Genomic DNA, 13,806 nt, shown 5'->3' with positions numbered 1-13,806 from the left:
GTCCTGGCTCTTCCACTTCCTATTCCGCTTCCTATTGAGCTCCCTGCTGATGTCACTGGGAAAAGCAATGGAATGTGTCCCAAGTGCTTGGGCCCCTGCTACCCACTTGGGAGACCTGGATGCAGCTCCTGGCCCCCGGCTTCAGCCTGGCCCAGCCCTGGCCATTGCAGCCATTTGAAGAGTGAACTAGAAGATGCAAGATGAATCAATCTCTCTCCCTCTCTTTGACTCTCTTTCTTCCTCTGTGTAATTCTGCCTTTCAAATAAAAATAAATAAATCTTTGAGATGCCAGCTTCCATATTGGGGTTCCCGAGTTTGATTCCCTGCTCCTGACTTCAAAATCCTACTAACAGAGACCCTGGAAGGCAGCAGTGATGGCTCAAGTAATTTGCTCCCTGCCACCCACAAAGGAGACCTGGATTAAGTTCCCAACTTGTGGCTTTGGCTCCAGCCAACCCTGCCCATTTCAGACATTCGGAGAGTGAACCAGCAGATGGGGGGGGGGGGGTAATGGGGGGAGATGGACATGCTGGCTTACTTTCTATCTTTCCTCCAATAAATGTTTAAGAGTTCAGTATGAACACCTTCTAGATCAGACAGATGGACAGATTATAGCCCCTTCCTAGTCAAAATTTTACCCAGTAAATTTAGCATTCCTCAGTGGTTACTGTTTGAGTCATGTATTACTATGATGATTGCAAAATGGCACCTAACTCTGCATTCCGCATTTACTAGTTGCTCTTCTCCTCTGAGAAAAGCTGAACCTTCACCCCATTCCTTTATTCTTTTTCTCACTGTTTCAAGAGCTGTTTACTCAGTGGCCAAACTGTGCTCTTTCCTTCTGTGTACACTCGGCTGCCTTTGGGTATGTCGTTGAGTCCTCGCAGCCAGCCTGTGAGAGTGGTCATGTCGTTATTCCTGTGTTTGCCTTGGAGATAACCGGATCACACCCAGCAACATCTACCTGACTCCAACAGCCTGCGTCTTTCCCAAGCTGGGATCAGATTGTGGAAGGCTGGAATCTCACCAGTCTGCAGCCCACCCTCCTTGTGAGATGAATGTATTTGTCTTTCCATCTCACTGTTACCCCTCCTGTGTCTACCATCTGGTCAGGGTGGAGCAAGGAACTCTGGTAGTGTTTGCAGAGTGAATGTTCAAACTTGTTAACAGCTTTGAACACCGTTGCCGGCAGGAGGAAGGCCACCTATGGACCTCATCAAAGGCCACGTACTCACACATTGCAATGCTCCCCAAGTCCATCACTATCGCTTGCCTTCCAACAGAGTCTTGAAGGGGTTTGGAGGGACAGTTTGTCTCACGGGGATAAAGGAGAGACTGTTAAAAGACAGCCTTTGATTGATGAGTATTGGAACTGGGTTGGCGGAGGCTTTCTGGTTGGTGTTCAAGTACATCTGGCGGTTCTGAGTACATTCACTGCTCGTGAATAATTGGCAACTTTCCTGAATGGATAGGGTCATAGAGTTTTCCTGTCACAGTTGGAGGACTGCCGCGTCCTCAGCCCTGGAGCCCAGATCTTTGTCCAGAAGCTCTCATTCTGCATTCTCTGCAGCCAGAGGGTGGAGGAGAAGGGGCAGGAGGAAGGGGAAGTAACCTTTCAGGTAGGATCTCCGGGCGCTGGGCATGGATTACAGGAAGGAAGATAAACATGAGGAATGAACTGCCCTTAGTGAGTCCTCCTAAGATTTCTCCCCATTTCCTTTTTGGTTTTTGTTCTTCCAAATAGGAAGCTCTTCAAGGGCAGGAAACTGGATTCTACACAGATTTCTGTCCTGTGCTTTTTGAAGATCCTGTCCGTCAAACAGATAGGATAAACTTGATTAGATTAGGCCGGTGCCTTGGCTCACTAGGCTAATCCTCCGCCTTCTGGCGCCAGCACACCGGGTTCTAGTCCCGGTTGGGGTGCCGGGTTCTGTCCCAGTTGCCCCTCTTCCAGGCCAGCTCTCTGCTGTGGCCAGGGAGTGCAGTGGAGGATGGCCCAAGTGCTTGGGCCCTGCACCCCATGGGAGACCAGGAGAAGCACCTGGCTCCTGCCTTCGGATCAGCGGGGAGCGCCGGCTGCAGCGCACTGGCCACAGGGCCATTGGAGGGTGAACCAATGGCAAAGGAAGACCTTTCTCTCTGTCTCTCTCTCACTGTCCACTCTGCCTGTCAAAAAACTAAAAATTGATTAGATTTGTGAGCTGGAAGACCATGCCTTCACCATGCACCCTGTGTGATCTCAAGCCCCTGCCTGACCGCACCTGTATGTCCACCTGCCCATCAGGCTACATAACCACTCCACCTTAAGTGGATAAAAGGCCTGGAACCATTATTGCTTTTTTGTTGCCCCACATGGCCTTTGGGCTACCCGTGCCCTCTATCTTCACTTTGCTGCCCATGATAAGCTGCTAGTAGCTGTCAATAACCAAACACTTGCTACACATGGCTCCTGGCCTGTTTTCTACTTGGTATGGCCCCAATCTGATTTCAGACTTCCCTTTCTCCTTTAGATAGAGCCCTCACCTTCCTATGCATTTCTCTCACTGAGTAAAAGCTTACCATGTCGTCTGGTCTATTTGAGCCAGTATTCAGAATTCTTCTCTGAATTCGTGGCAAGAACCCACACCACTTATTAATTTCAGAGATATTATAAAGAGGTCGATTTCGGGCCGGCGCCGCGGCTCACTAGGCTAATCCTCCGCCTAGCGGCGCTGGCACACCGGGTTCTAGTCCCTGTTGGGGCGCCGGATTCTGTCCCGGTTGCCCCTCTTCCAGGCCAGCTCTCTGCTGTGGCCCGGGAGTGCAGTGGAGGATGGCTCAGGTGCTTGGGCCCTGCACCCCATGGGAGACAAGGAAAAGCACCTGGCTCCTGGCTCCTGCCATCGGATCAGCGCGGTGCGCCGGCCGCAGCACGCCAGCCGCGGCGGCCATTGGAGGGTGAACCAACGGCAAAAAGGAAGACCTTTCTCTCTGTCTCTCTCTCTCACTGTCCACTCTGCCTGTCAAAAATAAAAAATAAATAAAAAAATAAAGAGGTCGATTTCAAAACTGGAGTGGATTCAGAAGGTACCTCTGCTCCATTATTAACTGGTGACCTGGGGAAGTACCTGCTTCCCAGGGTGCTCATAAGTAGTGCTAAACGCAGATTACAGTAGGTCATTGCACTGGACTGAGCTTCCACACTAGGCTCCACAGACTGGAGGAAAAACAAAAATGGAGTCGCTCATGCTTAAGTCCCCCATCATCAGACAGAAACTTCGTTATCTGACCTTCCCTAGAATTCAGGACAGAGAGATAACAGCCAAATCTCCCAGGCAGGCTGATTTCATTTAATATGATAATGAAGTTCCCTCAGCCTTTATCCTTACTCAAAAAAGGTCACCTGAAGTCAGCTGACATTAATCCCTGTCCCTGCCTTACAAGGAAAGTAACTTTGGGAAGACCCATCCGCTTTCTGATGTTTCTGCCTTTTCCAGCCCTGCTCTGCCTATAAAGCCAACATCTTCTCAGACCGTCTTAACACTTACTGTATTTTAAGCAATGAAGTGTTGCCTGCTTCTAGAATTGAAAATAAAGCCAATTAAGATCCTTAAACTAAACTGCAATATCTTGTCCTTTGATAGCAGTCAGTGAGACATTGTGTGTAAAGAATGTGCCCATAGTGAGGGCTTAGTAAATGGTATTTTTCTGCCTCTCATGTGTTCTTAATAAAAATTTGTTTGCTGTCAAATTGAAACACTGGAAAATTATGATGTGTAAATGTGTAGATGACAGTCAACAGTTTTTGCCTCCAGGAAGAAGGCAAAGGGTAGAGGACCCAGAACCCTTACATTTTATCATACAGCTTCAAAAATTCTGATTTCTGGACTTTACCCTACACCTGTTGAGTCAGAATCACTTAGGATAGGCAAGGGTCTGTATTCTAAATAAATTTTAAGAGGATACATTAGTTTTAGAACTGAAAAAGCAGAACAAGCCAACCATAGTGATGAACTCTTTCAGGAAATTTCCTGATCAGTTAAGAGCGGTCACTCTACTGGGTGATGACTAAACAGTGCTTCACAGAGCTTTGCCTCACTGACCCTGTTCTAGCAGTAGTTTGGGATAGCTGTGATTACAGAAGCACCAGCTAAGGGCAAGAACTCTCCTGTCCGTTACTCATTTTTTGTCAGAATTGCAGCTGTGGGGGCTGGCTTTGTAATGCAGCAGAGTTGCTGCAGCCATAGGTAACAACACTGGACTGTGTGTTATCAGACTGAAACACAAAGGCGGGGATCAGTAAGACAGTCCAAGTCTTGACTTTGATTTAAACGCTTCATAATCTTGAGCAGATTACTTAACAGCTTCAATTCCTTTACCTAAGAACACAGATTTGGTCGTTCCCCTATTGCCAGTGAGATGCACTGCTTGAGATCTCCATGGCTGTTACGTACGATGCCTTCATTGCTTGACTAAGCAATCTTGCTGAGTGCTTGTTTCTTTACTAGTTATGGTCATGGGCCTCAGTTTCCCCATTAGTAAAATGAAGGCATCTTATTTGAGCAGGGAGCTCACCATGCAACACTTTACATAAACTTTGCATACATTTCGAGTATTAAGTTCTAAACACACTAGGATCAAGCTTTGCATTGAGAACACCCTGCCTACACTGTTTCTTATTCAGTTAATCGTTCCAGGAAGGAAAATAAAAACATCAGTAGGCCCACACGCCTTCTCTTTCATCTTAGCAGTGCATGTTAACAGTGAAATAATGTGCTCATTTTCATATCCACACTGATTACTCCAGGGGCCCTGAGTTGCCAAAGAGGCATGTCATGAAAACTAGCAAAGGGATAGAGCATCCAGAGATTCCAAGAGTTGTTTATCATTACCTTTTCATTTAAGCATAAAAACCACTTGACAAATACACACTCATTATAACCAGCGGAGCTGAATAGAATTTTTAAAGAAACAACCCTAATTTTCATGAATTACATATTTGAATTCATGCTGCTTGCATGTCAGACATAAAAATCATTATTATGATGATGAAATAAAGAGGCATTTGTGAATTTCGTTTGGTTATTTCTTTTCTAATGGATAACAGATTTCTTGAATTTCCTGGGGAGGAAACCGTGGGCTTTCATTATGTGCATAGGTAATATCAGTGTTGCTGTGTGTGGCAGTCATTTCAACCAGCACTTCAGCTGTGTTGCTTGCCAGTGCCACAGAAAGAGCTTCCACTGTGCTAAAGTTATTTTTCCCTCTTCAATAATGCATTAAAATGATTAATTTTGATGACATTTTGCAGCAGTTTATTTAAATTATAAGGTGCCCAGAAGAAAGGGGATCTAAAATAAAAATCTCTCCTCTGCTCAAACTGCAGTGGGCTCCAGAGAAATTCTCTCTACATCCCGGAGAGAAATCAGGGAGGGCAAATTAAGAGCTGCTGGGATAGCTCAGTGTGAGGAGAGGAAAGGAGGAATAATAAGGGGCATCATTAACCTAGGGAAGGAACAGCCAGGGATATGGTCGGTGGACGAGACTAAAAGTGACATCATGATGGACAGATAGAAACAAGGGGAGTGGACGCTGTGAGTCGTGGGCTAAGCCTCTGCCTGCAGTGCCGCCATCACATAAGGGTGCCGTTTTGTGTCCCAGCTGCTCCTCTTCTGATCCAGCTCTCTGCCTATGGCCTGGGAAATCTTGGATCCCTGCACTCATGTCAGAGATCTGGAAGAAGCTCCTGGCTCCTGGCTTTGCATCAGCCCAGCTGCAACCGTTGTGGCCATTTGGGGTGTGAATCAAGACCTTTCTCTCCATCTCTGTCTCTTCCTCTCCCTCTGTCTGTAACTCTGCCTCTCAAATAAATTAATTAACTTTTTTTAAAAAAGCAAGAAACAAGGTCAATGACTTTATATTGGCAGGGAGTTGGGGGTCAGAGGAAGAAGACGGTAGAAGCCAGGAGAAGAATATTAGCACTCAGGACTGTGGAGGCGCAGGGATGGAAAGAGAAGAATGGCACCAGATGAACTGTGGGAGAGAAGTTCCCTTCAGAAACACAACCTATATTCCCACTGCAGTTGGAGCCCAGGGAGCTCAGCACTGCCAACATTATTAAGACAGCCTTCTTTTCAATGTGAAAGTGAAAATTCAAGGAACATTGCATTTCAAAAAGAACTTCTATTGTGCTACTTTCTACTTCCTTTGGAAAGTAGGCAGCTATAGCTGTTCTTTTTTTAAAAAAATGTATTTTATTTATTTGAAAGGCAGAGTGAGAGAGAGATGGATCTTCCATCTGCTAGTTTGCTCCCCAAATAACTACCACAGTCGGGGTTGGGCTAGGCCAAATCTAGGAGCCTGGACTTCCATGGGTGGTAGGGGCCCAACTGCCTGGGCAATTATCTGCTGCTTTCCAGGTGCATCAGCAGAGAGCTAGATTAGAAGGAGAGGATCTGGGGCTCAAATTGTCATGGCTTAGTCCACTGTACCGTAGCTCCAGGCCCTGCGTTGTTCTTAAACTTAGATAAGCAATAGATGCTCTCTGGGTCAAGCTCTTAAGATATTCTGATTCAACTGCCTTGTCTTGGGGCAGGGATCTGCATTTTTACAAGTAGCTTGCCCACCCCACTGTTGTTGTAAGTGGTCCATGTTTGGAGCAGCACCAAGCTACAACTACAAAGTAGGTCTGTGACAGGTTTAGAGGGGAAAGGACAATGACATCTGCCTCTCCTCTGGTCCTCATTTTCTCTTTCTTATCCCACTTCTAATATCCTCCTTAATCTTCCTCCAGTTCCTCTAAAATTTAATTTACTACAAGGGACAGGAATAGGGCCAGCATCTCATATGGGTGCCGGTTCAAGTCCCAGCTGCTCTGCTTCTGATCCAGCTGTATAATATGGCCTGGGAAAGCAGTAGAAGATGGCCCAAGGTTTTGGGTCCCTGCACCGACATGAGAGACCTGGGAGAAGTTCCAGGCTCCTGGCTTTGGATCGGCCCAGCTTTGTCTGTTGTGGCCATTTGGGGAACCAGCAGATGGAAGACCTCTCTCTCTGTCTTTCTCTCTATGCCTCTGTAACTTTTCCTTTCAAATAAATAAATACATATTTTCAAAAATTAAAAAGAAAAAAAGAAACAGAGTCAAGGAGTATGCATGTAGCTCCATGCTGTTCCCTCCACCTGAAATGCCCTTGTCTGTTGTTCACAAGGTGAAGCTCTCTCATCCCTGGAGATTCAGTCACCACCTGCAGGAAGCTTTCCTGAGAGCAAGGCTGCGGGTATTTCAGAGCATGACCATTGATTTTTGGTTTTCTTCTGCTTTTTGGGATTTTAAAATGTGCAATGAATAGAGGTTACCTTCTTCATTATTACCCTGCTCACAGTATCTTGTCTGGAGGACAGGAGGCGCTCAACATGTATTGGCTGAATGGATAAATAAATGAGGAGGAAGTTGGTGCATGGAGGGAAATAATCCACCCAGTGTCACACATTATATTAGTGACCTTTATATACTGCCCCTCCAAGTTCTTAGTTAACTTGGAGATCTCTCTCTCTCTCTCTCTCTCTTTCTCTCTTTCCCTCCCTCCTTCCTTCCCCTATGTTTATTGAATAATTATTATGCTTTTTAAGTGGCTTACAGAAATCATCTTACTTAATGCTTGCTGTAACTCTGTTTTACAGATAAGCAAACTGAGCCCCAAAGTGGAAGCAACAATTAGAAAGAGGCCAAGTCTCAGAATCAGCCCTTAAGGCATTTGGATCCTCCTAAAAAGCCCATGAGAGTATTTCAGGCATGGAAAGCCAAAAGACACTATGGCAAAAAATTACCTAAATGAAAGATCTCTGTGAGTGAGATCCCCGCAGAAAGAATAGGCTATCAAACAAGGAGGTACCTTTCTCTGAAGGGAGGAGAGAACTTCCACTTTGATTATGGCCTTGTCTAAATAAGGTCGGAGTTGGTGAACTCAAAGAGGCTTCCATAGCCTTGGCAGTTCATGACAAGAGCCTCGGGTGATTACTGTCATAAATAAGAGTGTCAATTGTTAAATCAACAATAGAAGTCACTGTGCACTTGCTCCCCATGTAGGATCTCTGTCCTTAATGTGTTGTGAACAGTAAAACTAATTTTCAAACAGTACTTTATACTTTGTGTTTCTATGTGGGTGCAAACTGTTGAAATCTTTACTTAGTATAGAGTTGATCTGTGTATATTAAGAGAATTAAAAATGAATCTTAATGAAAAATGAGATAAAGAGGGACTAGGAAATGGGATGGTTTGCAGGTGGGAGGGTGGTTATGGGAGAAGAACCGCTTTAATCCAAAAGTTGTACTTTTGAAATTTATATTTATTAAATAAAAGTTTTCTATTACAAAAAAAAAGAGGCCAAGTTCCATTGATCTGGAGATGGAGTCGAGGTCAGGGACTCCAACAGCTCTTTCTGCAGATTGGGAGCCCTCTGTAGTGGGGTACAGTGCCATAGGCATTTGCCCTGTGTGGCTACTGAGTGCTTGAAATGTTGCAAATGCAACTGAGAAAATGAATATTTAATTTTATGTAATTTTAGTTAATTCATATTTAATTTTGAATACTCAATGACTAATGGCTACCATATTGGCTAGCACAGTTTAAGGCTGTGTGAGGGACAAAGTGCACTATCACCTTGTTTTCCCCTTTGTGTTCCTTTGATAGTAGTTCCTAGGACAAGGGTTAGAGTGTAAAAGCTGCTTTTAGAGTTCCTCCTAGACAGCAGGTGAGGGAATGGCAAGTTGAAAAACAACGAGGGAAAGTAGTAAAGACTGCGTGGATAGGCTGCAGACAGTGGGGCTCATTTTTTTTTCAGGGAATGCTTGAGAGGCACACAGGACCCAATTCATAACCATGCCATCAAAGAGTGAGGCCATGATCATGTTTATCCACCAACTCATAAGCTTAATTGATGGAGAATGTTCCTAGGTCTATGCACACACCGCCAAAGACTTCCATACTTTCAGAATGCCTCCCCTACAGGACAGTCCCTGTGCCTAGATAAGAACTTCAGCACAGAGACACAGGTGCTTGTAACTTCCAGGGTAGATCAAGGAGATATGGGGTCCAGTTAAGCTATGGATATATAACTTTCATTTTAAACCAAGCAGATCAGCTCATGTTAATGTTTTATCTGGGATGAAACATGTTAAGGAGCACTTAACATTGTGATGCAAAGAAAGATTCTGCAGTTGAAAAAGGAAAGCTTCCAGACTGGAGCTCTTGACTGTGCTGCCTATTTTTCTGTCCATGTCAATCATTGAGCAGAATGATGTTCTCTGTCATTTTTAGCTCTGCACGGATGCTTTCAATATTTCTGCAGTCTGGGACCCTCCACGTGCATTTGTGTCTGGCAAATAGCTGCTCTGGGGGTTTCTCAAGCATTCCAGAAAGCATTCATGTGGTTGGCTTTTATTTGATATAGATAAAAACATTACAGGCAGCAAGAGAAGAGAATCAGGGAGCATCTACCCAGAGTTAAAATAAACAATAGCAGAAGCAGAAAAAAGTGGTACAAACAGCAATAGTTCCTCCTCTAACATCAAACTTTGCTGATCACCAGGCAAAGCAAGCATGTGATTGCTATAGAAATAAGTCAACTACAAGCAAAGTCAGAGGCAAATTAGCCCTGCAGGAGACTTGCTTGCTTCTGAAAGAAAACAAGGTAAAAAGAATCCTAGCCTCCTGGCCTCTGACCCAGATGGGGCTGCTGGTGCCTGTACCCTTGGGCTATAACCATGTGGAGAGCACCTGATATAGTTGTAGGCAAAAAGAATGTTATCAAACATCCATCAGAGACAATGGCCAGCCGGGAGCTAAGTTCCACTACCATAAATAGCCTGCCTATAGAAATGTCTTCCAGGGGCCGGCTCCTTGGCTCACTAGGTTAATCCTCCACCTGCGCCACCGGCATCCCTTATGGGTGCCAGGTTCCAGTCCTGGTTTCTCCTCTAACAGTCTGGCTCTCTGCTGTGGCCTGGGAGGGCATTGGAGGATGGCCCAAGTGCTTGGGCTCCTGCACCCGCATGGGAGACCAGGAGGAAGCACCTGGCTCCTGGCCTCGGATCAGTGCAGCGCTGGCCGTAGCAGCCAACTGGGGAGTGAACCAACAGAAGGAAGACCTTTCTCTCTGTCTCTCTCTCTCTCACTGTCTATAACTCTACCTGTGAAATAAAAAAAAAAAAAAGAAATGTCCTCCACTACAAACCTCTGTAAATTTCCCTTTCAAGTATTCTATCCGTTTTCAAAAAGATTTATTAATTTACTTGAAAGCCAGAGCAAAAGAAAGAGAGAGAGAGGGAGAGCGGTCTTCCATCTATTAGTTCACTCCTGAGATGGGTGCGACAGCCAGGGCTGGGCAAGATGGAAGCCTGGAGTCAGGGCATCTATCCAGCTTTCCAACACAAGTGGGAGGGGCCCAAGTATTTGGCCATCTTCTGTTGCCTTTCCAGGCGCACTATCACTAGGCTGGATGGGAAGTAAAGCATATGGGACTTGTTGAACTGGCCCTCCAATGTAGCATGCTGTCTTGGCAAGCAATGGCCTAACCTGCCATGCCACAATGTAGGTCTCTCAAGAATTCCAACTTAAAAAAAAGTTTTGGAGTCATCTCAGATCCAGGTGAGTGCAAGAATTCTAGAAGAGCAAAGCCTGAATTGCTGGAAGGGAGAAGAACACAGAGGGAACCTGGAGTGAAATTTTTGCTTTAAAATATGGGAGCTGTTATTAAAAAGTAAATAAATAAAAGGCATTTAGCCTGGAAGTTAAAACACCTGCCTCCCGTACTGGGGTTTGATTCTCACCTCTAGCTCCTGAATTTAGCTTCCTGCCAGTGCAATCCCCAGGAGGCAGGAGCAGGAGGTAACGGATTCCTCCCACCAAATTGTGAGACCTCAATTGAGCTCTCAGTGCCCAACTTCGGGCTCTAGCCCAGCCCTGGCTGTATGAGGGCATTTAGAGAGTGAACCAGCAATGGGAGTGCTCGCTCTTTCCTCCATAGCACCCCCCCACACACTTAAATTTAATAAAGAAGGGGCCGGTGCTGTGACTCATTTGGTTAATCATCCGCCTGTAGCGCCGGCATCCCATATGGGCGCCGAGCTCTAGTCCGATTGCTCCTCTTCCAGTCTGGCTCTCTGCTGTGGCTGGGGAAGGCAGTGGAGGACGGCCCAAGTGCTTGGGCTCCAGCACCCACATGGGAGACCAGGAGGAAGTACCTGGCTCCTGGCTTCGGATCTGCGCAGCACGCTGGCTGTAGCGGCCATTTAGGGGGTGAACCAATGAAAGGAAGACCTTTCTTTCTGTCTCTCTCTCACTGTCTAACTCTGCCTGTCCAATAAAAAATTTAATAAAGAAATAATTTTAAAATATACTAAAATTAATAATTTAAAAACCTATTCATTCAAAGATACTAGTTGCAGCAATACTTTTTTTACTAACTTATTTTTATTTATTTTTTAAAGCTTTTCTTTAATTAATGCAAATTTCATAGGTACAACTTTAAGAATATAGTGGTTTCCCCCCGTACCCACCTTCCCACCCCTACTCCTGTCCCACCTTCTACTCCCTCCCTCATCCCATTCTTCATTAAGATTCTTTTTTTTTGACAAGATTCATTTTTAATTAACTTTATATACAGAAGATCAACTCTATACTAAGATTTCAACAGTTTGCACCCACCCACCCACACACACAACGTATAAAGTACTGTTTGAGAACAAGTTGTGCAGTTAATTCTCAGAGTACAAGTCATTAAGGACAGAGGTCCTATATGGGGAGTAAGTGCACAGGGACCCCTGTTGTTAATTTAACAATTAACACTCTTATTTTTTATGTCAGTGATCACCCAAGGCTCTTGCTTTGAACTGCCAAGGCTAAGGGAGCCTTTTGTGTCCACAAACTCTGTCAGTATTTATCCAAGGCCATAAGCAAAGAGAAAAGTACATCCTTCTTTGATGGCCCCTTCTTTCCACTGAGGTCTCACTCACAGAGGTCCTTCATGTAGTATATTTTTTGCCACAGTGGCTTGGCTTTCCATGCCTGAATTACACAATACATTTAATGAAGAAAATTTGGAAACCATGTATCTGGTGAATAGTTGATGAGAAATACTTTAAAATCGGGGCCGGCACTGTGATGCAGCAGGTTAACGCCCTTGCCTGAAGCGCTGGCATCCCATGTGAGTGCCGATTCGAGACCCAGCTGCTCCACTTCAGATCCAGCTCTCTGCTATGGCCTGGGAAAGCAGTGGAAGATGACCCAAATCCTTCGGCCCCTGCACCTGCGTGGGAGACCAGAAGCTCCTGGCTCCTGGCTTCCATCAGCACAGCACGGGGCCATTGTGGCCAATTGGGGAGTAAACAAGAGGATGGAAGACCTCTCTCTCTCTCTCTCTCTCTCTCTCTGCTTCTCCTCTCTCTGTGTAACTCTAACTTTCAAATAAATAAATAAATCTTTTAAAAAATACTTTAAAATCTTGATCAATACCAAATATTTGTATATCATTTATAAAATTTATATGGACTTAAAGCAGAAATGCATACTGAAATTTTTAAACCCTCTGAAGGTAGTAGCTAATGTTAATTGTTTCTGAGATAACCGTTAAGAAATTTTTTATCTATACATTTGTATTTATATTACTTATATTTGTATCTCTGTCTACCTGTAGCTACATATGTTCCTGTGCATGTGTATCTATTCTCACATTTGAGTGTATGGAAGATGTGACCCGGGAAGGGCTTAGGAAGGCAACAGGGCACTGCGGTGTCAGTTTCAGAATGAGCTATATGGTATTACATATGTATTAGTATGCAAACCCTACTACTCATCTTGGTAAAAAAGATTTGACTAAAACTCAGTCCATCCAGTTGTTTAGGTGTTGTTTACAGCTTTGCAGCTACACTAGTAGAGTTCAGTGGTGGTGACAGACATCGTACAACCAAGAATCTGTAGCCGGCGCTGCGGCTCACTAGGTTAATCCTCCGCCTTACGGCACCAGCACACCGGGTTCTAGTCCCGGTCGGGGCGCAGGATTCTGTCCCGGTTGCCCCTCTTCCAGGCCAGCTCTCTGCTGTGGCCAGGGAAGTGCAGCAGAGGATGGCCCAAGTGCTTGGGCCCTGCACCCCATGGGAGACCAGGAGAAGCACCTGGCTTCTGCCATCGGGTCAGTGCGGCGTGCAGGCCGCAGCGCTGGCCGCGGCGGCCATTGGAGGGTGAACCAACGGCAAAGGAAAACTTTTCTCTCTGTCTCTCTCTCTCACTATCCACTCTGCCTGTCAAAAAAAAAAAAAAAAAAAAAAAAAAAAGAGAGAGAGAGAGGGAGCCCCACTCACAGGTTCCCTCCTAAAGGCTGGGCTGACCAAAGATAGGAGGAAGGAACAAAAACCAGGTCTCTCATATGAGCGGTAGGGACAAACAAACACACACACACAAAAAAAAACCTGCAATCCAGAGTCATCGCAGCCCCTCCAGTGTGAGATGCAGGTGTCTTACCTGGTGAATCAAACCCCCACCACCCACCTCCAGCCCTACAACATTTTTATTTTGAAGCAGACCCAACAAGGCAAAGCTGCGGATGAATTTGATTTACAGACTTCCAGTTTCTGCTTTCTGATCATACAAACAACTTGGACCTTTTCCTTAAAGCCTGTGAGGTCAGGGATGCAGAAGGATCTGGGAGGAGTTGAGAGTTAACTGAAGTTCAAGCCTAGGATAGGGAGAGTCAGTGTTGTGGCATAGTGGGTAAAGATGCCACCTATGGTGCTGGCATCCCATATGGACACCAGTTCGAGTCCCAGCTGCT

Source organism: Oryctolagus cuniculus, chromosome 10 (assembly GCF_964237555.1).
Source record: "Oryctolagus cuniculus chromosome 10, mOryCun1.1, whole genome shotgun sequence".
NCBI lineage: Eukaryota > Metazoa > Chordata > Mammalia > Lagomorpha > Leporidae > Oryctolagus > Oryctolagus cuniculus.
The sequence above is the reverse complement of the archived record's forward strand: the minus strand, read 5'-3'. Positions refer to the sequence as shown.